Source organism: Uloborus diversus, chromosome 9, assembly GCF_026930045.1.
Source record: "Uloborus diversus isolate 005 chromosome 9, Udiv.v.3.1, whole genome shotgun sequence".
Lineage (NCBI taxonomy): Eukaryota > Metazoa > Arthropoda > Arachnida > Araneae > Uloboridae > Uloborus > Uloborus diversus.
Genome location: NC_072739.1, coordinates 39,939,168 through 39,966,814, shown reverse-complemented (window position 1 = coordinate 39,966,814; position 27,647 = coordinate 39,939,168). Strand labels below are relative to the sequence as shown.

The window sequence follows — 27,647 nt, the reverse complement described above, 5'->3', positions numbered from 1 at the left end:
AGGCAACCGCCCTCTCACTTCCAAGAGTCAAGGATCCTGCCCCCCCCCCCCCTAACTTTTCAGGGTGAAAAATTAGCAATTGATTGAGAAGTCCAAAAAATCAGTAATCCAACGTCAGAAAGCACAAATATTTGCAAAATATTGCAGACACGTGTTTCGGTGTTACAAGGAACACCTTTTTCAATGCAAAGAAATGTGAGCTTCTGGATGAAAAGTCATCCGAGAAAAGCAACACGGTGGAACAGGAGATAGTATAAATATCAAAAACTAGAAATTAAACAAAAACAAAAAAGATAAAATGACACCTGGAGGCAAAATTTATTATATAATTCCATCAGGAAAAAAACCGTTAAGTAATAAATTTTCCAAAAAAACCCATAAACAATGCAAAAAGTCCAAAAATGAAACCACTCTGAATAAATTAGCAATAAATTTGCCAGCGGGAAAAACTATGTGTGAAAGCAATGTATCAAATGGAGAAATGCATTTAAGAACAAAGTGAAGGATAAACATATTGGAATTTTTTGCAAATATTTGTGCTTTCTGACGTTGGATTACTGATTGAGAAGTGTTTTTTTATCGAGTGAATTGATTTTTTTTTCACAGAAATAAAGACAAAAAAGTACAAATAAATGGACTTTTCTTATGCTAATTGATAGGAATGCAACTTTAAATTGGAAGTTTACTGTTTCAGTCCAGCCTGATTTCTAAGGCCACATTCCATACTTTTACAGATACTTTAATCGGCAAAGTCGGCTAACATCTAAACTATCGCTAATTTTACCAAAAAAAAAAAAAAAAATCAGCTTCAGGATGCCCCCGTCCCTGACACTCTTCACTTCTGACCCCCCCCCCCCCCTCCCACAATTTTTTGGCGAACCACTTGCCTCTGTGCTAAAAAGTGTCAAAATCATGGGATACCCTATTTTCTGTTTTTCTAAATAAATTCAACAAATGTTCATTTCAACAAAAAAATTTTACCTACTACTTTGGGCAAAACAGAACAATGTTTCAAAGAATATATCCAATATCAGGGGAGGAGGGGGAGCTAGGTTTTCTATAAAAGTAAATCGTCCCAAAAGAATAGCAAAGATTTTTATCAAGTAAAACAGACAACCTGGTTGGCGATATTGGGCTGCTACATTTGCAATTTACTTCCCTTTTAATAGTTTATCAGAAAACGAAAACAAATTCGACGGGGAATATTACCTTAAACTTAATTAATTGGTAAATTTGAAAAAAAAAAAAAACTGACTTTACTGACTAAATTCTGCAAAAATTGACTTATAGTGACCAATTTTTAAAATACTGACTTTGACTGACCCGTTTTATGACCTGGACACATGCATCTTTTATACTTCGTTCATGAAGAAGTGTTATTGTTGAACTCGACAAAAGTCACACAATTTTAATTAAAAGATACGTAAATGATAAAAAAAAAATACATACAAGTCGGAACACCTGGAATGGACATAATTTAATCTAAGGCAAAATCTTAATAGGAACATCCAATTCGAGCTTTGAGCTTCGAATGAAATTTCGCGGCCAAAACAAACACGGGTGTCACTTCAGTTCCTTAACTGCATAAATCATCACCAAAACCTCACCAGACAAATATATTAAAATTACAGCCGGAAAAAAAACTCTAGAATGCTTAAATTGAGTTTATAATTACGCTTCAAGCTTATAATGCCCTTTTTTTTTTGGTTAGGTTGGTTCCACCATTCATTGCATTTGCTGCGTGCACTAGTGTTTCATAGTTTAGCCTTGTGAATACATTTTATTTTATTTATATTGTTTCAGTTTAGCTTTGGCAACAGATTGATGTAAATAGAAAATAATTTGTGAAAACTTTTGGTTTCAGAATGTCCCCGCGGCAAGTTTACACATAGTAAAAATTCTAACAAGGAGTAAGTGCATGAAATATTTAACCAAATTTAAATGTTTTTTTAAAAGTCTTAAAACACTTCAATAATAAGAAAATGACACACAATTAATTAAAGAATGTTTTATAGGCATGAAGACAACAACGCTATATTATTGTAAGCTATGAGATGCGAATCTGTTTCTTAATTAGAAATGAATGGTGATTTTCAAACTAAATAACACAAAAATATTAAATGTTTGAAACAGTGCAGAGCAAAGAAAGCGTCCAGGCCCCGTTTTGAAGTAAGACAGTAATAAGACACAGAACGTGCGTAAATGTGTCCCAATGAACATGCGTAGACGTGCTCCGTTGGCAAGTTTGGATTTATTTTTTACATGCAACAAAATATAATATGTTTTCTGTCCATACAAATGACCTCTCAAAAAAGGATAAAATTCTGCTAATTTTTATATATTTATTTGTTCTTTACTGTATTATTTAGTCACAATAAGCTTCAAAACGTTCAACGCAAGATTGACTCAACCCACACAACATAAACTGGTGGAATAGACGTTGAAAAGTCGTCGAATCTGGTCTAAACACTCGTCTATAACTGATCTAAAAACCGTCCGTAACTCGTCGAAATGTCCCCTCCGAACAGTCGAAAGTCGTCTTATAAACGTCGAAAAGACGACTACAATGGATAAAAAAATGGTGGAATTAGAGCACTATTAGACGATATCCATAGCGCTAGATAACGTTACCAAGAACAGTTATAGATGATCTAAAAAACGTCTTCTAGGTGCGCTTATTAACGCAGCACACGTTTTTTCAATTCTGGACTCTTAATTGTAATGTTTATACGACACATTACATTTTCCTTAACCTTTTAACATTCATACACTTTTGTGTAATCTGCCAGTTCAATATTTTAGTACTTATTGCAATTACACTATTAAACTTAAAACCTTATTTTCAATTTTTCATGTGTGTAAGCTTATTTTTTTATCCAACAGTCTTATTTCCATATATCATTTTGAAACAGAAATCATCAACAAGATGAATAAGCTCACCGAAATCAATAAGGCGCTATAAAACAGACGCCAAAATATCAGAAGTAAAAAGCGGCGGTGCTGCTCGACGTACGTTGAAGCACGTGCTTCAACACTAATAACATAGCAACAAGTGTTGCCAATTATTTCAATAAATTATAAATATCATCATTGTCATTAATATTTTTTAAAAATAAAGTTCTAGCCCTTTAACCGTTGTTACATGAACTAATGAACTATTTTTAATTCACTTTTTGCAGCAATTAGCACCACCGCAATCCGCTTTCACCCATCACTGTTTGTGCTGATTCTACTGGACACTTCTATTCGACATTTAGTAGACGACCCTTGTGGATGATCTAATTTACGTCTGTAAAGGATAACTAATAGACGTCCAGTTATAGATGTTTAATAGAACATCTAGAAATGACGTTTATTAGTTGTAGAATAGATATCACCTTTAGATGTAGATGAGTTTCGACGAGATATAGTCGTTTTATAGACGAGTGTGCTGTGCGGGAACTTGGTAGAAAAAGTTTTTTCATCTGCATGCTGAACCGAAGCTCGATGGATGCTCAAAAACTTGTGAGACTATTTACTAGGGAGTAGCATCAATTTGGTATGACTTTTGGATCTCCAGTTATGACTCGTTTCGGAAAAAGGGCACTGCGTATAGGTGTAAACGTCCCCCAGTCTACCCTGCAATAAATGATAATTTTTCATCAGAAGAAAAAAATGTATATTTAAAACTCTTTTAGTTTTAGAGTAGTTTTTCTAGTTTTGGCTGTAGTGTCATTTCATGATCAAAAATTACATTATCCCTAATCTCCCCTTGGAAAATGGTGATCATTTTTTCTAAAATTTATCAAGCTACTATATTCTAATTGTTTATTTTAAATTTAGAATGAATTATATTAGAAACATAAATTGAAAACAAAAATTGCACTGGTTTTTAAACAAAAGCACTCAAGTTTTATTCATCAAACTATTATTCTTCAATTTATGATTTTTAAAAGAATGTATTAAAAATATTATGCTTAAATTATTTTTCTTATATCAGCTTCTAAATATTACATTTAATAGTCCTTTGAGTTATAAGTGGAACTGAAATTACTTTGGTAGTGTTGCAAGTTTCTTTTCATAACTTTACCAACTGTTACAGAAGGGAGTTTTTATATAATGGAGTTATTAGCGATTTATTCACATAAAATATTTTTTTAATGAACATTTCAGAGAAAAATATATCAAATATTCATTAATTACCTCTAATTAATTCTTATATTTATGCATTAATAGTAGTATAGTAACTACAAATTGGTTAGATTAGACCCCTTTAGCTTTAGCACACTTTTGGATAGTTTAAGACTCTTTTGGATGATAATCTTCCTGCTCTGTCCAAAACCCTGGTCCTGATTACATTATTTTGTTAAAATGTAGAGTATGCAACTAGACACTTTCTTTGCCAGAACTATTTAATTTTCTGTTTGATAAGAATATTATTTTGTTTTGAGTTGGTGTGTTGCTTGGACTATCCAAAAATAAAACAATGCTAATCAAACAGTAAAAAGTAAATTAAATAAGTTATGGCAAAAAAAAAAAAAAAAAAAAATCTTGTTGGGCAGCCCCGGATCTATAAATACTTCCCCCTCCCCCTGCAACAAAATCTGTAGAACAAAATCTGTAGAACCCCTCCACAGACGCCAGCAGTGCATATTTGCAACGTTATAAGTCTTAGTATTATTCTTTTTTTTTCTTCAATTTCTTGGGCGGTTAGACCCCTTAAGGACGTGAGCCGCATAAAGACATGGAGGGCTGCTTAAGGACATGAGCTGCATACCTGCACTGCAGGTACACAGATCCGGGCTTGATATTGTAAACTCTACATTTGGACAAAATGCTATGAAATGACCTTTTAGCAAGTTAACATACAATGCATGAACTGAACTGGTTTATTTACAACATCACTCTTGATTCAAATCCTAATTTTATACAATATTTGGGTCATTCTTCTGCAATGTGGAATTTTGCAAACCTGAATTTTTAATTTTTTAATTTTTCAGGAATGATGCAGTTTGGCATTTTTTCGAAAGACAAAATATGTATCTTGGGAAAACTACACTAGTTCATAAAATATGTACATTTATTTTGCAGATAATGATGCGTTAGTTTGTAAAATTGACACAAAGTGTCATTACCATCCCATGTTAAAAAATCATGTAGAAATTACAAGAAAAAAAAATTAGTGGTTTTAATGTTTACAGTTAAGTACTAGCAATAGCCTGTGACAGAAAATAAAAAACAAATAGGTTAAATGCTCCAGTAGTCAGCCTTTTAGAGATCAGTTGTTAAGTTTTGTTAACCTATAAATTTCAGCTGTCAATACAACAACAAAAACGATGTAAAACTTTAGGCTGTACCTTTCTGATAATGATTCTCTAACTTGTTTCTGGAATAATATTTTTATTTTAAAAACCAAGCTATATTGTTAATATGAGAAAATGGTCCAGTAGTCAGCCATAGAAACCCAGTAGTCGGCCATGCATGGAGCCACTAGTCGGCCGTTTCATTTTCGTTTCTCTTATAAAGTGTAAGTGAATAAATTTGAACAAAATTGAATGCTTATATTTTGTTGCCATTTTAATTTTTCCTAAATATGACAAATTATACTTACCTTACTATTATTGACTCATTTCAATAGCAAAACACTAGAACAGCCAGAAATAACTTCTGGGGGGGGGGGGGAGGGTTGATCAAATCACCTTCTGGAGGGATTTTTTGATCAAAAATACCTTCTGGAGGGTTTTTTGTTCGAAAATACCTTCTGGGGGATTTTTTTTTTTTTTTTTTTTTGATCAAGAATACCTTCTGGAGGGGAGGGGATGATCAAAAATACCTTCAGGAGGGTTTTTTTAAATCAAGAATACTTTCTGAAAGGGTTTTTTGATCAAGAATACCTTCTAAAGGTTATTTTTTTTATCAAAAATTTCTTCTGGATGGTTTTTTTTTTTTTTTTTTTTTTGATCAAAAATACCTTCTGGATTTTTTTTTAGAATCAAAAATACCTTCTGAAGGGAAGATTTTGATTGAAAGAGTCCTTTCATTCGTATAAACTACTGTATTAGAATTTGCATTTATGTTAAAACAAATGCCTTTGAGAGGTGCTTTACCCCCCCCCCCCCCCCCCCCAGGGTTGGCCCAATTGGACCCAATTGGGTTGTACCCAATGGTTTTTTTTGACAAAACCCATTTAAAAAAGCCCATTATTTAGCCCACTTTTGGGTTTTTTTAAATTTCCTGAGAAGTTTTTAAAAATATTTATTAATTTAAATACTTTCTCAATTTAAACTTCTTTTTTATTTGTTCTTCACCACAGACAATTAACGTAAAAAATGAATTTTGATCTTTAATAGTATTTGTTGACTCTTAACGGCATTAAAAATATACTTCAGAGATTTTAAATAAATGTATTTAATTTTTTTCTTAAACTGGTCAATAAATAACTCAAATTATCTTGACCAAGTCCTGTCACGTCTGATTTTCTATTTGTAGATCGTACAGAGGAAACTAATCTAGTTAAAAGGCTTTCATGTGAATTATTTTTCTGCTCACCAACACGTGACAAATCTGGAATAAACACAAGGTATATTTTTTTAGAAGTAAACAGATTTTTCAAACGGTCGACAGAAAACAGAACAGGTACAGTATTTTCATTATCTTACGAAAAAATTTAATATTTCTTACTCTGTACACAGAAATAGAGAAACAGGCAACATAAAATTCAAAGAAATGTCTTGATTAAGCTGGAATTCAATAAAAAGGGATTTAAACTACTTGAGGTTTTACAGTAGTTTTGCATAACAAAATGAAATACAATAAAGTAAAATGCAAAAAAAAAAATGTTGTAATTGCAAACGAACAATAGATTTTATCACTCGAGATGTAACAATGTTTAGCCTTAACTGTTGGTAATAATGAAAATTAAAAAATCTGAAACTTCACCATTCTTGGGTTTTTTCGTCTTTTATACTTTTCTTCAGAAAACGCTGAATTTTAGCTAGTTTTCCAGCTTTTTTTTACCCAAAGACAATTTTTGCACTTGGTCCATATACTTACGCCAACAATATGCTACAAGTACTCCACATTTTCCTTAAAAAAGACAAAAAAAAAACCCACATTTCTTTTAAAAAACCCATCTTTAGTTTGGTTTTTTTGGGTTTTATTTAAAAAAAACCCTGAGTCCATGGGCTTTTTTAAAAAAACCAGGGTTTTTGCCAACCCTGCCCCCCCCCCCCCCCCCCCCAATAACGCTGCACCACTGCCAGGTGAAACAAGCATAAATTTGTTAAGTCAACCATTTGCTAATTTTTCAATGTGCAGCCAAGAATTCCTTCCAATTTTTTTAAAAATTGAACTTAGTGTAGATTAATTGAAATGTTACATGGTCGTGCATTTACGCAGGGGTTGCTATGCACCTAGAAAAGAGGGAAAACATGGAATTGTCAATAACCTGGACCTGGCCATGATATAACTCCGTAATTTTATTGATTTAAAATAGAAAAATCATACAAAAAGCATTCTAAATCAAAAGCAAATTAATGTAGCAATTTGCTACTTTTTGTTTCTGTCTGTCCGTCTTTGCATTAATTATTATTAATTCATAATTATTTAATCCTCTTTAATGCCATTGTTTCACTTGCAGATATTTCAAATGGGAGATTTCGGGATGAATGAAAAAAATCATCATCTGCCTTCCTGATGTATTCTTACTGTTTTGCTTCCAAGTTTCGGCATCTTCAATATTGTGGTTTGATGTAGCATTACTGCAGGCCAGAGAATGGTAACTCTTTCTCTCTCCTTAACTGTTTTTATATGCTGGGATTGTTTGTGATTCAGTCCTAGCTACGAACCCCTTACTCAGTAGCATTTTGTAGTTAAGGTCTGTTTCATCTCAGTTAAATGTTTGATCTCACATTAAGCTCTCTCTGCTTAAATTGCTTCATTTCTTCGTGGTTTGGTGTTAGGTTTTCACCACAAGTGTTCAGCTGACGTATTTCATATTGCCTTTTCCATTTGCCTTGTTAGCTTATGCTAGCTGTAACTTCTGAAGAGCATTCTTAAAAATTTTAAGAACTGTAATTAGAAACTTACATAAACAATTATAAAAAATTCAAACGTCTTCAAGTATTGTAAATCAACAGAAAAAAAATGCAATATTTAAGCAGTAATAGCGAGCTCCATACTAGCATGGAGTGATATCTGAGTGGTCCCATTCTGCGCTAGATGTCACTCCAGATAGTTTTCTCATTCCGTGGGAGAGAGTTTTCCGCTAAACTCATAAACCTTGTTTAAACAGAGCCAGCAATAACAATTTAATTTTTACATTAACAATAAAATTAAAAAATATTTAGCAAAGTTTTGTATTCCAAAACAAATGAAAACATTCATTACGAAAAAAAATCTTGTATTTTTTGGCGGGCCCCTAAGCTAGGGGCAGAGCCGGCCTTAAGCCAATTAGAGCAAAAGAGCCCAATAGGGCCCCGCGCCAGCAGGGGCCCGCTCTAAAAAAAAAAAAAAAATTCCCCTCGCAAAAATAAACAAGAAAATAAAGAAAATAAAAAGTTCAAATGAACTTAACTGATAATAATTATAATATACTTAACTGATATTTAAGCTGGGGGTATGGAGCTACTTTCAGTGTGATTAAGGGAGTAGGGGGGATTCCCTGAGACTTTTAGCATCCCTATTAAAGTAAGCAAATATCTGTCCCTAGAAACCTATCTGAAACTAGTAGTGTCAGATACATTTCCAGAAGAAGAAAAAAAAACATATGGCCGATTGAACATTTTTAAATCCATATCTAAGGCCATACCCGCTGTACCCTATAACCGTCGGTCAAGAGAAAGGAACTAGGTAGTGGGGAACCAAAGTACAAATTTTTAATGATTATCAGCAATTAATACGGGCCCCTATCCCAGGATCTTACTATCACATTGGCAATGCGGAAATTTACCCCCGAGATTCCGAAATTTCAGGAATCTCCAAAGCAATCTTTTTAATTTATTTCATTTATATATTTACTTTTATTATTTTTTTACTTTCTTCATTTGTATTGATAAAAAATCTTAAAACTCAGCAGTAATGACAATTTTTTTAATACACAATTAACACTAACGTAGGTGCAATTCTGAAAAATAAGCAAACAAAAGATACTTCAAATACTGTGTGCATTTATTAGCGTAAAACCTCTCCATAACAATTCTATAAAGCAAATTGCCATTAATCTTCTAACGTTTCTACATATTGCCTGGAAATAGGTTTTTAAGTCTTCAAGCCCAAAAAATTTCTTGGAGCATCCATCAAATCCTGACATATCTCCCCTAACGTGACTGAAGATGCGTTTTTAAAATTAAATTTCAAAAAATTCAGGAGGAAGCTACTCCTTACCTCAACTTTATCACAAAAAAACTGACTAAAAGTACATCATTCAGTTTCAATTTTAAAGGATTTCCAAGGAAGGAAAATTCATAAGTTTCACCACCCTCCTCCCTTTCTTCTCCTCTAACGTCTCCAAAGCACAGAAATTTTGGGCCGTCACAAATGACTTTTCCCAGCCTCCCTTTTATATTGTTTACCCCTATATTTCACCCCTAGTTTTCAAAAAATCTTGGATCTCCTTCAGGCTCGTGCCCAGGACAACAGATGCCCCATCTCTTGCCCCCCCCCCCTCCCCCCGTGCACGCCCCTGCCGCAAAGACAGCCTAAAATATTGCTTTTAAGATTTAAATTTTAAAATATTTTCTGATAAAGTTATCTGAAACCTTTTTCCTAACTAATGACCCCTTTCTTTAGAATCAGCACAATAGCTTAAAATTTTCGTTTTAGAAAATACTACTACGAGAGAACTCTCGAACCCTTCTTTCTCTTGGATAGCATAAAACTGATTTCAATTTCGAAAAAAAAATAAGGGAAGAATCACTTCCCTTTTCCTCCATTGTTTCCAAACAGAGCCTAAAATTGAGTTTTTAACACTTCAATATGGAAAATTTTTCAAAGAGTCACTGAATGCCCTAACGTCACCAACGATAGTCTAAAATTGCGCCTTAAAGCCCTCGATAGGAGATCACTAAATTCCTTTCATCTCCATTTTCATCAACATCACCTTGGGACTAAAATTCCGGAAATTTTTTTTTAGAGGAACCCTTAATTTCCTATCATTACCAAAATTAATCTAAACTTATTTTTAAATTTTTAAAATAATTCGGTAGGCAGGAAACCTCCGCCTTACTCCTTTCCCTTCATTTTACACAGAATTGTCCAAATTTGCGATTTTAGACGTTGGCTTTGAAGACCCTTCCGGGGAGCGTGGGTGGTTTATCTGACCTCTAACGCCCCCCCCCCCCCCCAAACTTTTATCTCCGTACCAAAACTGCTGTTTTTAAACTTCAATTTCGAAAAATTACCCAAGAAGAGCTCCTCCGTTCCCTGCAATTCCGTTCCACTTCTGACATCCCATGCAAAGACGGCTGATTTTTTGCATGTAGTCTAAAATCCCTTTTTTAGAACTGATAAATTTTGGTGCATTTTCTTTTTCCGTCTAAGCTGTAAATTGCGTAGGCGGCTCGTACGAGAGTACCCCCCTCCTCGGGCGGGGGGAGCAACCGCCCGCTCACTGCCAATGGTGAAGGGAATTGCCCCCTCACTTTTCATATTCTCAAAGTTGCACAATAATGATCGATACATAAAATGATTTTTTATGGGTGGATTGATTTATTCCACGAAAATAAAATTCTAACTAAATGGACTTTTCTAGTGTTATTTCACGATAAACGAACTTTGAATTGAAAGAAGAAAGTCTACAGTGGTCATCCGTCCCGGTTTTGGAGGCCATATTCCACATTTTTTGGAATTAATTTAATCAATCATGTTAAAATCCCACAATATCGTCCAATTTTACAAAAAAAAAAAAAAAAAAAAAACAAGAAATCAGCAGCCGAGGCGCCATTCCCTAACCCCCACACTTCTTTTCCCCCCCCCCCCCCTTTTCTCGTGTACCAAACGCATATGATTGAGCATAAATATTCTCAGAGCTATTTTTCTTACGTTCTTAAAATTTACACTTATTTTTGTGGTCATTCATTCATTCTTTCATTTAATAATAATAATAATAAAAAAATTAAAAAAGAAATGTGATGTAGAAATTTGAAGGAAGACGGACAATTGGGGCAGTTTCGAATCCTTGCCTGAATCAGAAAAATCGGTCGGCACCTCGATTTTGTATCACCGTTCTGTTTAGGGCCCCGTCAGATCTCTCAAATCGGGCCCCGCATCTGCTAAGGCCGGCTCTGACTAGGGGTCCCCAAAGCCCTTGATTCTCCGACTTACACTTAAATTATGACCTGCTAAACGCTATATCAGCAGAGTAGTTTTCAAGGCTTTTTGGTGCATAAATTGATTTAATATTATGTAAATGCCGCTGGTATGGCAAATAATAAGGAATGGTGGGCCACCATTACTTTACTGTGTCAAGATCAAAAGAGTTATTTGAAGGTAAAATTAAGGGTAACAGCAACGTTTTATTGCACAAAACTTGCAGGTTATTGGATACATGTGTTTCAATTTTGCAAAGAACACTTTTTCCAGTGCAAACGAAGTGTATGGATGAAAAGACATCGGACAAAAGCCGAAAGTAACTTGAAGGGTTTTTTTTCTTGATCTGACTGTATCCTAACTGACTGAATTCAAGTTAATTATTCTCGTATTTTTCAAAGCAGCCTTTAAAACAATTGCCAGTGATCTATAGGACATGGGCAAATACAAACTACCATACTCAATGTGGACAGAGAATTGTCGACTGTTTAGGGGAGTGGACTCCCCTTGTATCCGCCCCCGCTATCGGACACATCAGCCTGTGCTACATTTGCAAGTTTAATCCTCATTTGTGACGTTGTAGAAAAAAATCTTCATTTCTAAATGTGTTTTTTTCTTTTCTTTAAAGTCATTTATATGTAAAAGCAGCATCTTCATTTACGTTTGAAGTAATAACTCAACAGTTTGAAACTATTGTAACTAAATAGACTACTTTAGAAGAGAAAAACAGTGCTCTAGAACAAAGGACGCAGTTGACAGCAGTGAACAACACAAAGAAAGGGCAAGCTAGGGGCGGCAGAGCATGTGTGATGTGCACGCTGCATAAACATTTGAAGGCCATTTCGCAATTGCCTAGGTCATTCAACTAACTGTACATTACGTATTTATTTCTCTAGAGTCTAATTTCAGCCATTTGTAGTTTCAAATGAGAGACAATTATAAATTGTCATTCCATTTTCGCCAGTTCGGTGAAAAATCTGGCTGAATATTGAGAATTTAAAGTCAAATGGGCAGCTAGAGATATTATTCGATTTTTGCTGAAATTTTCCAGATATAGGCTTTACATATATCTCAATTTCATTGTTTTTTACTCCTGATGTCCAGTGTTATAGGTAATTGACCGATTAATGCAAGAAAAAGCGTAGTGCGCTTCATATCAGTTGTTTTAAATAGCTTCCATTTGTTGTCCTTGCAAAAATGTAAATGAAAGGCACCCCATGGTTTTTTTACATTAAAGTTAATGGTTTGATCAATTTGTCATACTTAACGTACAAAGTAACGTATTTTTTCCGTTTTAGTTTAGATAATTTTGCATTGAATTTAAATTCAAGGTGGTAGCCAAATTACCTCTTCAGATGGAGTAAGTTTTAACTTTGTACTTCAACTTTAGTGTAAGGCTTCAAAAGCGAACTGTTCTAGAAAGAGGTACTACTTATCCCAACACACTATATAAAGATTTTATTGTAGTGATACTAGCTCTTTCTTTTATCTCTTTTGTTTTACAGACATGCAGCTTGTTGAATCCTAGTTATGTTTGGAACTGTTTTATGTATAATTTATGTTAAAAATATATAATACAAGTAAAAGTATTTTCTTACTGTATAAATTCAGAATTTATAAAACTTATGTAATTTTGTTGCCTGTATTAATTTTAAACAGGTCTTGGACAGTAGTTTGTGTTTTTGACAGTTACATAAAAACCCATGTCAAAAGTGGAATTTTGACTTGACGATAAAACCCATTCATTAGATCCAGACACTGTCAAAGACTTTCCAAGCTTGGTTCCAATTGTATTGGATAATCATTAAGCATTTTGTCTTCAACAATGATGACACTTATAATGTTGCTTTCAGAAGTCCTGGTTTTAACACGCTGCGGAAAAGCCATTCTTGTGTTTGCCCTGGACCTGCAACTGATTTGAAGTGGGAGTTTAAAAAAAAAGTCTATTCGACCACAGTTTGAAAACAGTATTTTTTGTTTATTGCAACTTATCCTTTGCTATGTTTAAAAAAATGAGTATGTGCATCAAAATGAAATCGTATTTGTGACAAAAAACAAAAGAAAAAAAGAAGGTTTAGCAACTCTTCAGAATAGACATTTAAGGTTTCATGCTAAGGAGGAATCCTATTCTTGTGAATATAGTCTAAAGGCGTTTTCTCAAAGTTAATATTTGAAGAAAGATTTGAGGATATACATTATGGAAAAACTATATTCTTGTGACTATTGTAAAAAGACATTTTCTGTTAATTAAAAATTGAAAAGGCATTGGAAAATACACACAATTAAAAAACTATTATTGCGAGGGTTGTGGGAAGACATTTTCTGATTGTTCAAATTTGAAAAGTCATTTGAGGATACACACTAAAGAAAAACCATATTCTTGTGAGTACTGTCTAAAAGTTTTTTCTACAAGTTCTGATTTGAAAAAGCATTTGAGGATGCAACATACAAATGAGAAACCTTATTCTTGTGAGTATTGTAAAATGACATTTTCTTTTAGTTCATATTTGAAAACACATTTGAGGATACACACAAATGAAAAACCATATTCTTGTGAGTATTGTAAGAAGACATTTACTCAAAGTTCACATTTGAGGACACATTTGAAGATGCACACAAATGAAAAACCATATTCTTGTGAGTATTGTGACAGAACATTTTCTGTTAGTTCAGGTTTGAAAACACATTTCAGGAAACACACAAAGGAAAAACCATATTCTTGTGAGTTTTGTAAAAAGACATTTTCTGCAAGTTCAAATTTCAAAACACATTTAAGGATTCACACCGATGAAAAACCATATTCTTGTGAATATTGTAAAAAGACATTTTCTGATGGTTCAAGTTTGAAAACACATTTGAGGATACACACAAATGAAAAACCATATTCTTGTGAGTATTGTAAAAAGACATTTTCTGTTAGTTCAAATTTGAAAACACATCTGAGGATACACACCAGTGAAAAACCATATTCTTGTGAGTATTGTAAAAAGACATTTTCTGTTAGTTCAAATTTGGTCTGCGCGATCTGTCGTGGCCTCCCAGAAATGAATTTCTCTTTATTTCTCGATGAGATTTTTTTCACCTAAGTATTTCGAGATTTTTTTTTCAGGCAGATGTATATCTAGGTAATATTTTCGTACCTCCTGAGAAAAAGGACAACCCTTAATATTTATTACATGACAACTAACAAGGATCAGATACTCACAAGACTTATTAGAAAATTTTAATAAAAACTCAATGTGTTGAAGCAGAAGCACTATATACACTATATGACCAAAAGTATTGGGACACTTTCAAAAATTCACATTTTTAGGGATTTCTCGTGAAAAAATAGACCAATTTGTTCTATAATTTGCTTCGCATAAAATGTATACTCTAGTTGTCATTTTCCAATAAAAATTAAGTCTGCTATTCATTTAGGGACCAACGACAAATTGAGGAAATAAAAAAAAAAGGTTTTTTGATCATTTTTCATTGTAAATTGCTGGGAATAAGCTATAATTTTCAGAAATGAGTTAAAAATCTATCAAAAACTTATTTTTATATTTTTGAGAAAGTATCTCTTATACCCAAGGAAATATAAGCATTTCTTTCAAAAATGCAAATTTTTTTTGAAGGTTTTCGCCTCATATCACGCAGAGTATTTCGTCAAACGTTACTAAACTTTTAGAATATTTGACAGCATTTTAGAGAGACATAATAATAAAATTTGAAGTTAAAATATGGAAAAATTGATGAAATATGAACAATTAAAGCAATTAATTTTTCACTGCGCATGCACGGAAGATAGCAATTTATAACGTTCATAATCCAAAGCTCAGATACTTCCTAAAATCCATGAAAAAAATTCCAGCTCAATTTCTTTAAAATTTAAAAAGTTATCAGCGATCTAATGAGCCGAATTTCTATAATTCTAGGATATGCGACGAATGGTAAGGGGTCGTTCGCAAACTGGCAACACTTTCCTGCCATCGTTACAGAGTGATTCATGATAAGAACGTATATTTTGTTGCTGGTCCCCTAAATGAATAGCAGACTTAATTGTTATTGGATTTGACGTCTGGAGTATACTTTTCATGTGAAAAAAATTACAGAGCAGAGAGCAATTGGTCTTTTATTTCTCGAGAAATCCGTAAAATTGTGAATTTTTGAAAGTGTCCCAATACTTTTGGTCATATAGTGTATGTAATACCTCATGTATTTTGCCGAATTTAGTAACTGGGAGTTTGAGACTCTAAAAGTGCTAGGTTTAGCTTTATTCCAAAGTTTCAGCGTAAGATAGTTTACAAACATTGAGAGTGGGTGAAGGGGTGATTTGTGCCTTTGAGTTTGGAGCAGGGTGAGCACCCCTGGATACAAACAAAGTTCACAGAAAAATCTTTAATTTTTCAAATTCATTAAATCCTTCTCCGTAGCCGTCCGCGACTTTGCCGTTGTTATGCTCAGTTTGAAAGAACTTTCACCATAACAACCCCTTGAGAAATGCTATCGTAGCCTTCTCATCTGCATATAGTAATGAAATAAATACATAAATATTTTTTCAAAAAGAAAAGGATTCAAAGATAAAGATTGGGGGAATTTTCTGGTCACCAGTGGTGAGAAAAGGCAATTATAGTAGCCACATTTTTTGTAATCGCCACTCCATTTGAAAAACAGGTAACTAACCAACAAAGTAGCATATTTAATTTACCACTAAAATATAAATATTATCAGTTCAAATAAAGGTTAATGTAACTAATTAGTGGCATTAATGTTAATTGTACAATCAAGTATTAACTATGCAAAGAGGATCTAGTTTCATTTTTAAGAAGAATGTTTTCTGACAACTGGGATGGGGTTAGGGAGAGTGGCAAACAGGCAGCGGAAGCGAAACAATTTCGCCAACCGATAACTGGTATTTTTAGTCCCCACTTTTATTCGGCACTTGATTTTTCAAATATATTAAGTAGGATCATCCATTTTTAAAGAAAATTTTTTGGTTAGAATTTAGAGTTCATTTCGTTAAAATTCAGTGTGGTCATGCAGGCTATCTTTTTTTCCTTCCTTTTTTGAAATCATCAATTTTCAATAACGAACATTTTTCTAAAAATAAAACGAATTTATGAAATTATTTATTGCAAATATTCATTCATTCGTTAATTTTTCCTAGATGAGATCTGAAACCGTATTGATGGGGGAAAAAATCTTCGTTTCAAAATTAATTTTTAGTGCGAATACAAATAAATTAATATCACAAGTAGGATTGCAAAATGCGCGGCAATGTAAAATTCCGCGCCTTTTACATTGAGTTATTTTTCTTTTACCTATGTAGTCAAGACTCAAGAGGGAAAGAACTAGAATTTCCTTGGAAGGTTCTGTAAAAAGCTGCGGTTTCATTTCGCCGACAGCTATACCTCCCTTGACTTGCACAGCAGGGGGAGCGTCCGGTCTGTCCCTTTGCAAAATGTGACAGGTCACATGATCCACACTTTCATCGGTCACCGTTCGTTCTATTGGTTGTTGAAGTGTCAATCATTTCACTGATGTACACTGGTTTCGTTTAAAGAAAAGGCCCATTTTCAAGCGAGATCGTTTTTCTTCCCCGCTGAAGAGCAGCCTTAAAACTTCACTTTCGCAGCAGATACAGAAAATGATTACTTCATATGACCAGCTGAATCGCCAATTACAGTCGATCCTCCATATATCGAACTTCCACATACCAAAATTTTCCATGTATCGAAATCACAGCAATTTTCTGTGTTTATTACGTAAAAAAATTGTTTCTATATATCGAAAAAATCTCTATATATCAAGAATTTTTTCGAGACATTTGTAGATTTTTTTTTCTCCCTTCAGACTGTTTGTCTAATGAAAATTAGGGGAGAAAAGTATGTTCACTAAAGGTTGTTACGAAACTCATTAAGAATCTGAGGTTGAGGGGTGTGTAGATAGGTCGTTGTTCCGTTCTGGAGTTCTTTAACTTCCCTCAAATTTATTTCAAATCTAAGTTGAAACCAGTAACACTGTGAAATCAGTAAAGTAAGACAAAACAACGTTAGTAGAAGCGCAAATTTGCAAATTACTGCAGACACGTGTTTCGGCGTTATAGGGAACGCCTTTTTCAATGCAAAAAATAATGAGCTTATGGATGAAAAGACATCCGACAAAAGCCAAGAGCAGATAAGCATGCAGCTTAAAAGGTAAAAACAGCGGATTAGCCAAACACCAATGACAAAGTTATAAACCGATCAGGAACCAATAGGAATGCAAGCAAAGGCCAAGAGCTTTCTCTTAGGTACGAACCCAGAAAGAAAGAATTCAATTGGACAAAGATTAAGCCGCAGCTTAAACAAAAAGAAAAGAAATTGTCAGTAACCGTGAACTGCAGGAAAGGAAAAGCTGAATGGAAAACCACGAAATCAAATAAACAGAAACAAAAATATTCGAAAAAAGGAAAAATAAAGATAAATAGAAGAAAATTCGGGGGTGGGGGGAGTGTCAATGAAGACAAAAAGGTAAAAATAAACAAAGGAAGATAGATAAAACTGAAGGGGAAAAAAGGGGGGATGGGGAAAGGACAGTATTAAAGATATGGGAGCCTAATGTTGGAAAAATATGGAACTGCACTAAGATCGTTAACTAAGTTAGAACAGAACTGTTCCTCAAAATATGAAAGGATTCCTAAAAGTCAAGATCTGATGAATTGGGGCATTTTTGGATAATCTGATAAGAGTTAAAATCAAAAGAGTGATTCGAATCCCAACAATGTTGAGCAATACTAGACTTATTTAATTGATGTTTTTTCACATAATTTTGATGCTCTTTCAAGCTTTGAAGTTGTCAGTTATCATATGTAATTTTACTATATTACTCTGTACTCCATGTATTTTACTGTTGTTATATATTATAACGTTAGTATGCATTTTAACTGTTTCTAAATATGTGTATTGGTAAATACAATTTGTGAATGTGTGTGTGCTAGAACGTGAAATAAGTTTAATTTGTTGTAAGTTTAAGAGAAACAACTGATTATTTGAACGATATTGTTCATTAGTCTTGAAATAAACATTTACTTACATAAAAAAAATCGCAAGTTAACCTTTAACAAGTTACTTGTCTTGAAACATTTCTTAAAATGATCATCATTAGTAATCGTCAGGTTAATATCGGAGCAACTTGCCCCAAGGTGAGACAAGTTGTTTCATTTTGGTTTTACGTACTAAAAAATTAATTATGAAAAATCTTAAGTAATGCAACTCAAAAAACAATAAACATCAAAGGGGCATATCCATACTCTAGTTTACTTTCGGAATAATAATTCTGGAACTAAGTTTACATAACAAGTTTTGACCTTGTTTGAGAAACGGAACTTAAGCCCCGCTCTCCCTTAATAGTAAAATTTAATTCAAACAGAATTAAAAGAAGTAGGCATTTTCAAGCACATTAAACTACAGAAAATAAGACTTACATTTGCGAATGCCAAAAAAAGAAATATTATTTTGTTTTCCATGAGATTTGTGCAATAAGAAGTTTAAAATTAATTTAATACCATCTTCAGTGAATATTTTATTGGTAATTGGCAAATACAATTTGTTCCTCTAGAAGACTAAGTTGGGTATATTCTCAAATCGCAACCCGAAGAATTTTAGATTAAAGAATGAGCGACGTTAAAGTATACTTTTCACACTACCTTTATTTCTCATAATTGATATAAGATATACAGGGTGCTCCGTTTTAACCTGCAAGACCTCTGTTTTTGCAACTTTTAGTCCTAGATGCGTACTTCCAACTGCAAAAATTTTCAAAACCAGATATATGGTTAAGCTGTTGCGAGTTTGAAGTAAAAATAAAAATGAGTCAAAAATACAAAATTTAATTTTTTGTACAGGCCCTAGGTCCCTTAACTTATGTTCAGTGAAATAATCTCCATTAAGTAGTTTGACATTAATACGACCAATATTCACCGAGATATGAAACGCAACGTATTGTGATTTATACCACTTTACACTCGCCATTAACACCTTTTGAGGGAAAATATAGCATTTAACAAGGATTTAAAATTATATCTGTGCATAGAGTGCTTTTTTGAAATTGATTGCGGTTTTGCAGTGTGTTTTTGCGTATCATGGCGTAATGTTTGCCTTTATTTTTGAAAAGCAATGGAAAATATAAATACTTTGTTGTTTTTACTTCAACAACCTGTCATTCTTATGAAACGGCGATAAGTTCCAATCTCATCTTCTAATTGGTCCCTTAAAACTTTGAATTCAAATAACTCTTTGAGTTTTGGTCGCTCAAATGTCAAATTTTATGCGTTTGAAATATCTTTCAATGGAGATTATTTCCCGAAATGTAAGTTAGGGTACCTGGCCAGTATAAAAAGTTAAATTTTGTATTTTTTGACTCGCTTCTTTTTTTTTTTTTTTTTTTTTTTTGCTTCAAACTTTCAATATCTTAACTCTGCAACCGATTTTGAACATTTTTGCAAATTAAAGTATGCATCCAGGATTAACGGTTTCGAAAATAGAGGTCTTGCAGGTTAAAATGGAACACCCTGTATAAGTTCGACCTCATTTGGCATCATATTTCTCTTAAACTTTTTAAATTACTTGTTTGGCAATGCTGCTTTGTAGTTTAGCGTCCCTTTTGTATGAAGAAGAAGCAAGATGCTGCTGAGATTTTTCTGTATGATTCAATAGATTTGCATATATTCATGACAAGATCCATGGCTCCGTCAATTATTTTCTTCATGTTGATTTTACAAAATCCAAACTCGAGGTCAAGCTTTAGCTTATTAGAGTCATACTATACTCTCCAAAGATTATGGTTTTTAAGTGTGAACCCTCACTATTCGTATTATGGGCCACTTATAAGTCATTTCCTTGCATTTGTCAAGTTATAAAAAAAGCCTAGTCGCCTCTTTTATCGGCTCTTTGTTCTTTTGAAGATAGAGGATTCAGGTGAACTACTAGATAAATTCTCTCTTTCCAAAAAGTCCCGAGAGCCACAGCTTCATCTTTTGAACAATAAAGTGGTGCCTTATAGCTTGTAACCCCGTAAGGTTACAAGCTGTTATATACTCGGAATACACTGCTCGACTAAGGAACAATTACCTTTTTTGGAATAGTTAAGAATAGAAAATGATTAAAAAACTGAACTAAGTATATAGTTAGTAGGGAGGACGTGCTTTCATTATAAGTACAAAATAAAACAGATAAGATTGCATCAGTGAAGTAAAAACTAAAAATAAAATCCTACTTTGATGGTTTTTAAACAAACACAACAAATTGATCTAGATGAGAATAATGGAGACATGAGTCCTTAGTATGATGTGTGATTACCACGGACACTAATACACATTTTGCATATGTTTCCCATACTCCACACTAAACTACCGAGGAGTGGTTGGGGATATTTTCTCACTTCTCTCTCGAGGCGGATTTGAGTATTTGTACTGTTCTGTGAGGGGCTGTTCTTTGCGCAACACGTCTGCCAAGAGCATCCCAGGCATGTTCAGTTGGATTTAAATCGGGAAAGTAAGCAGGCGACATGATACGGAGAATGTTTTCACTTGGCAGTGTGTCTGATACTTCAATGCTCCTGTTTGGCAGTGCATTGTCGTCCACAAAGGGAAAGCGTGGATCTACAACCCCTCTGAAAAGACAAACATGATCCAGTATAACTTTTCTGCAATACCTTTGCGATGTAACGCATCCTTGTTCAAAAATGTGAAGCGGTGTTCTGCCTATTGTGCTTTATGCCTGCCCAGACCATCATGCCTGGGCCGTACCGATACCGTTCAGAAAAAAATTTTCGTGCATAACGTGTTCCACGCTCTCTCCACAGTAGTTACTGACCAGAATCACTTGTCACACTGAAACGAGATTCGTCAGAGAACATCACTCTAGACCAATTTTGACGATCCCACCAACATGTTCCTTACACCAGCCGTAATCTCTCTTGACGATGGCGTGGTTGAACTTGGATGCGTGCATGTAAACCGACATTACTTACTCGCCGTGAGATGGTTCTTGCAGAAACATGCGTACCGGTAGCGGTTGCAAGATTTGAAGCTTTCTGTCAAGGAGTGAAATTTCTGTTCCTTTTTCCTATTAGGGCTACATAGCAATCTTCTGAAGGTGTGGTGCTCCTACCAAGACCCCCGGCATGCTTTTGTAAAGCATTTCTACCTTCAGCGGCCTTCTTTAATCGCGAGATGACACTTTTTGATACACCCATTGCAGCAGCTACAGTGGTGACACTTAGACCTGCTTCCAGTCGTCTAACCACTCGTCCACGATCGTAGGTATGAAATTATATCTTGCTGACATTTTGCTCTTAAATATTTCAAAAACCAAGGAGAATTTCAGAGAAAAAACTTTTTCAACATCCAGCGCTATTTTTGTTAAACACAAAACAGCGTGAATTTTGGCATTAACCTTGAGCTTGTATGCACTGTCTTTTATACATATAACGAGTCTTGATCTACCACGCCATCTGAGATTGAATTTATTTCCATTGGCCAGCTGTCTGAGGTAGAAGTTTGCATAAATCACTTGTTCTTTAGCAATTGTCAAGCAGTGTACTTACAGGGTGGCGACAGATCAGGGAGATCAGGGAAAAATCAGGGAACTTTATTAATCAGGGAAAAGTCAGGGAAATATCAGGGAATTTTGAAAAAATAACAAAAAATCAGGGAAAATTGATTTTATCAAGAAAAAAATGTTTGTTTTTGCTTTACAAAATTAAGTTCTCTAATTCCCTATGCATTTCCCACCAATTATCTGTTTTAAAAAAAAAGTAAAATTAATGAGGTGCAATTATACACTGCCGCATATTTGCGCACCTTTTTTCCTCAACGTCAAAATATTGAATCTTACTTATTAATCACAGGATGAACTTCCTAAGATCGCTTCTGTGTCTGTTAGGTTGTTTATTTTACCTAGCTTAAAATTTCCTTTCACGCTTTCAATTCTACGTAAAATAAACAACCCTACATGAAAAGAGGAAGCCTTCAATAATGCCTTAGCTCCTTTGCCTTTATTCCATTGTCTCGAAGTAATTAGCATACTGTAATCGCAATTTCAAGAAGAAATCTTTGGTTTTTGAATTAATACTACAAAAGCTTAAAAGTTATTGCTTCGTGTTTTTAATTTAATTGCTAAAATTGAACTTTCAATCAAAAAAACTTTTTTTTTGCCGTTATACTATTTTGCAGTCACCACAGATCATAAAGGTTTTCTTTTCTTCAGTCTTAAATGATACTTTTATTTTATAACCAAGTTGTATTCTTCTTTTATATACTTTGAAATTACCTAATTGCTTTTTTTTCTTTTTTTTCCTTTCATTTCAAAGTTGTTTGTTACAAAAGCAATCTAAGATTTTTTTCGTTACATACTGAAATCATTTGAAATAGAGTTAACTTGTGTACTTAAGTAAATATCTTTATTTTTTATTGTTCAAATGCTGTTTTCATTCATTAAAACCTATGTTCTTGATTAGAGAAAAGCTCCCTATGAATGAATGTCAAATGGTTTCATCTTTTTTGCATAAATATGTCAGTTAGTTACATAGGAATAATTACATTACTTCTATTCTTCTTAAAATTCTTATGCTAAATGGGTTCTGGAAGGAAAGTTTTTTTTTTAATTTTAATTATCTATATTCTTTCCATATAGAAAAATTTAATATACTATTTTGTAGGTTTTTCCCCCCCCCCAAAAAAATTTGACTTGATATGTTTTTTTTAACAATTTTATTAAAAAAGTAGCATTTTTTAAAAATATATCTTTAATTCAACAACGAAAAAAGCTTTTTTCGGATGTCTTTTCATCCATAAGCTCATTATTTTTTGCAATGAAAAAGTCGTTCCCTGTAACGCCGAAACACGTGTCTGCTGCAATTTGCAAGTTTGTGCTTCTGCTTACGTTGTTTTGTCTTTCGTTACTGTTCAGCACAAAGGTATTTATTTATCTCATTTTCATGAAGGTTTCTTTAAATGTTTTACAGCTTGCGGGCTATTTTAATCTAGCTTTTCACTTTTTATTTAATTACTTTTTTTCTTAAATTGTGGATTATTTTACGTTTTATAAGTTAATTTTAATTTTTTGGTGATTTATCTTTCTCTTTTTTCTTGTCTTGTCTTGTTTAATACCTGGTTTTGTTTAAAAGTTCATTAAAAAAACGAAACGTTAAATGTCAGGCACGCCTACACACATTTGCAAACACGCCAACACACGTCTACACAAAAACATCTTCACACATACAAACACCTACACAAATGCGCACACATGCCTGCATACATGCACGCCTGGTCGTCACACACTCACAAACACCATCACAAATGCGCAAACACATCTGCATACACGCACGCCTGCTCACCACACATCTTCACACACTCGCACACACGCCTGCACACATACACGCCAGCACACACACACGCCAGCACACACACTACAAACACACATGCCTAAACACGTCTATACACATACATATATGACTGCAAACATACACACACGCCTACACGCACACACACGCCTAGTTAGTTACTATTGTCAGCGGAGAAATTTAAGCAGTCTTTAAGAAGCGGGTGTTCATCCATATGTCTTTTTAAAATTAGTTATGTTACTCCTGATCCAGATACTTGGCCTTACTGCAGAACTCGCAACGAAATCTAGATGCGTTTACCAGGACGTTGTTGAGATATCCAGCTGCTTACAAAGTACCGATTTTTCTATTGATGTTTAGTGAAGCTCATGTAACTTGATGCTTGTTGTTGGAAGACCTCAATTATATTTGAGTTGAAAGACGGAAAAATACTAAATTTAATTGATTTTATTGATCTAATGTCGGTTTATCTTGCAGACCCTTTTCGAGTTTTTAAGCCGCGTCGCAGAGCGCTAAAAAATAGTCTGCCACCGTGGTAAGGAAGACGACTACTATTAAAAAATTGTACTAGGTGTATAATGCATGCTTAAAATAGTATTCAAAGTTTTCTTTTGTTTTTCGTTGTATTAATGGTTTGTTTTCTTCTTTAGTGACTGATGATGATGAAAGAGTCTCACCCTGAAAACGTTTTTCGGCTGCACTGTAACCAGTTGCATGTAACATCCCTGCCTCTGGTCCGTCGAAAGATTGACATTCAACTATGAAGACCAGCAGTGATCGCTTAGTCGTGGTTTGAAACATATTGTGCCGGGGCACACCCGCCATTTCTTTTATTTTTGTGATGGAAAGAAAACATCCAAAGAGCCCCACAAAACTTGTATCCATGTTCTGCAAAGGCCCTTCAGACTGATTATGAAATATTCACTGATGTCTTTTCAAGCGTCTTCCTGTTAGCTTAGAGTAAACGCTGAGCGCAAAAGCTACTGTGTATGAAAAGGAACTGCTGTTTTAAAATAAGTTCAAGAATTTGGTGTCAAGAAATCAAAAATTGTAATGCTTAAAATAGTGACCAAGGTCCAAGGAATTTATTGTATTATTGTTTTCTGCTTAAATATGTGCTAAATATGTATTTTCTTTTGAAATAAAATCTAGAGGAACCCAAGCACTGGGGCGAGGGAAAGGACGATTGCTTTCCCTCATCCCCTGATGAGTAAAAGGTAAGTGACGCACAAGTCTTTTTTGTTATCTTGAAGACTGTCGAGATAAATTGTAATCCCCGTTTGTAAGACATAGATCGAGGCAGTATTTTTTCTGCGGAAGAATGTTTGCTATAAAACAGAAATGATAATTTTGAATGAATCCTTTTCCAAAATTTCTCAACAAATTAATATTAATAACTGCATAATATTCGTCTATTCTTTAAAAAAAAAAAAAAGAAAGTTTTGTGTCTATACTAATTCGCATTTTTCTACTTCAGTAGTATCAAATGCGTCTGATACTCATTTGAGCCGTTACACAATTAATGTTTTTTGCTTATAAATAATTAAGATTTAATTCTAGTTTGTATCATAAGAGCCTGAATTATATTTCATTTACCAGCAAAAAAGCTTATTTTTTTCGTCGAGACAAAGGAAATTGTTGAGGTTTAAGTAACGCAATCCCCCTGATTTAAAGGCAAAACAGGAATATCACTCAGGGAAGCTTACCAGGAAACATCACGATCAAGGAAATTCAAAAGATTTCCAAATTGGTGGCATTCGAAAGAGCATTGGAAAACATGCTTATGGCACTCAAACTACGTGCCCTCGTGACCACGTTATCGAAATATGATGTCTTAAAAATTGCCGAAATTTTTAGTAAAGTCGCCAAATTTAGCGAGTTTTGTTCAGAAATGGAAGGTACGGCGCGAATTCAACATCTGCATCTGACAAGACATTTCACTTCCATATTTGGTCACCACCAAAGCGCGTGAGAAATATCGCATTAATTCTTTACTCGGGGTGACTACCATGGCGCGGGGTGTCGTGGCACAGACTGCGCATTGAAATTTTTAGGGGCTTGTGTTCCGGGATATTAACGTGCAACTGTATAGGGGAAAACGCCAGAGCCCGAAATATTTGTTTTATTTTATTGTAAAAACCATGGAATTTTTTCATTATTCTTAAGACTGTCTGTTAAAAAAGTGATGTTTAAAACTTTTATGCTTCTGCGGGTGAAATATTTCCACTGAAAGAGTTTATTCGATGATGAAACTGTTTTAAAAAAAATATGATAACCGTAGAGAAACGGTAAACACACTTTAAAGTCTTTTTTTTTTTTTTTTTTTTTTTTGGAAAAGTCGTAAATCTGAAGTCTTCAACAGTATCTAAATACGAAGAAAACGACATTTTTAAAGATTTCAAACCATGTTCTCAAATTTAAAAAAAAAAACGATTTCTGCCAGTTATTTCCAGTGTGTTTTTCGTTATGTGTATCGTTTTCAAGTTATGTGTAAACCCTCTAACAAGTCAAATAAAAAAAAACTGTATTAATTTTTATTTTGCTCGTATTTGAATTCCCTTTTAACGTGAAACATAATTGGTAAAAGTGACTTCAGTATTTTTAAAAATGACTAAATAACATGCAATATGATGTGCATTTACGTTATAGCGACTTTCAATTGCAGTGACAGACTTTTTCGAACTACAGGGGTTGTTGTAATGAACGTCGACTATAAAATTTTTGATAAGAATCTGTTATAAAGTAATTTCTGGCATCGTTAGTTTTGCTGTGCAAATTTTTGACTGTTACTATCCGTCGTTTTCTTTTTTTTAATTATTATTTTTTTCGATTTTAAATTAAAAATTAAACATTTTCGTTAGCAGTGGTCAGACAATAAAACTTCATGAATGATAATAATTTTGAAAAAATAAATAAGAGCTGGGATACTACAATCCATGATCATGTTCTTTCAACATCAAAAACTATCCATTTTATTTTCAATATGTAAGCTTTAATAAGCATGTTTTTTTTTACTTATTCATATTAATTCTCGTACGTAATTATTAATTACTTACAACACATTTCATTACAAGAGTACAAACTTAAATTAGTTAAGTAAAACACACTTGAAACGCACTTAAATTCTGAAATGCATTATTATCACGATTACAAAGTTAAATTAGTTACATTTTAATTTTACCCACACAAGTAAAGTGTTAATTCGAAACATCGTTTACGCGCTTTGCAGATGACCAGGAATGGAAATGAGAGTCTTGCTAGACGCAGGCGATGAAATCACGTGGTATTTTCCATTTCTTGCCAAGTCTTTAAATTTGGCGAATTTTCGTAAGATTTCGACAGACTTTGACCCCCCATATCTCAAAAACAAAAGGACGAGGGCACACAATATTTGGGTCAAATTTTTTTCTAAAGATACTCTTTCGAATGCGACCATTTTTAACTTTTTTCATGATTACTGAAGTCGTGATGTTTCCTGGTTAGAAGAAGAGTGCTATAATACAAGATTTATTTTTTTTTTCTTTCGCTTCTAGGCCTTTAAAGTACTTTATCTTCTTTGGAAAATAATGACAGAATTTTTTTGTCCTAATATTAACCACTGGAGAGCACAGCAAACTTACTTTCCTTAAAGCAAATTGCTTGAAGAGTTTAACTTCAAACGCTTTTTATGTATAAAATTTCATGTCTTCGTATTGTTGAATACAGACTCAAATTCCAACTATTAATTACTTTGTCAGAATTGCATTAATCAATATAGGGCGCTAGAATCCAATAAGATCACCTTATCTTCATAAAGAGACACTTATATCACAAAAACTACAAGAAAACTACAGAGCCAAAGTATCTATGCAATACAGCACCTTTTTCAAACCCCGACTAAATTCAATTTAACTTTACAGTGTTCTGACGATTTATCGTGCATCACAATTATCATTAACTGGGAATTCTCTTCACTTCAGTTCCTAACAGTATGGCGGCACACTTCTTCGTAATTA

The 27,647-nt window shown here is 33.7% G+C and overlaps 1 long non-coding RNA gene across 3 annotated transcripts; it reads left to right on the top strand.

The window, feature by feature from the left end:
- Window positions 1–1,823: 1,823 nt before the first annotated feature.
- Window positions 1,824–25,936, top strand: LOC129229592 (uncharacterized). 3 transcript variants are annotated; one of them, XR_008581105.1, is made up of 5 exons: window positions 1,824–1,910; window positions 6,469–6,615; window positions 7,619–7,756; window positions 21,382–21,571; window positions 24,303–25,936. It is a non-coding gene; the product is annotated as an uncharacterized LOC129229592 (long non-coding RNA). The 3 variants fall into 3 exon arrangements; XR_008581107.1 differs by lacking the exon at window positions 21,382–21,571; XR_008581106.1 differs by lacking the exons at window positions 21,382–21,571; window positions 24,303–25,936 and adding an exon at window positions 13,140–13,768.
- Window positions 25,937–27,647: the final 1,711 nt, after the last annotated feature.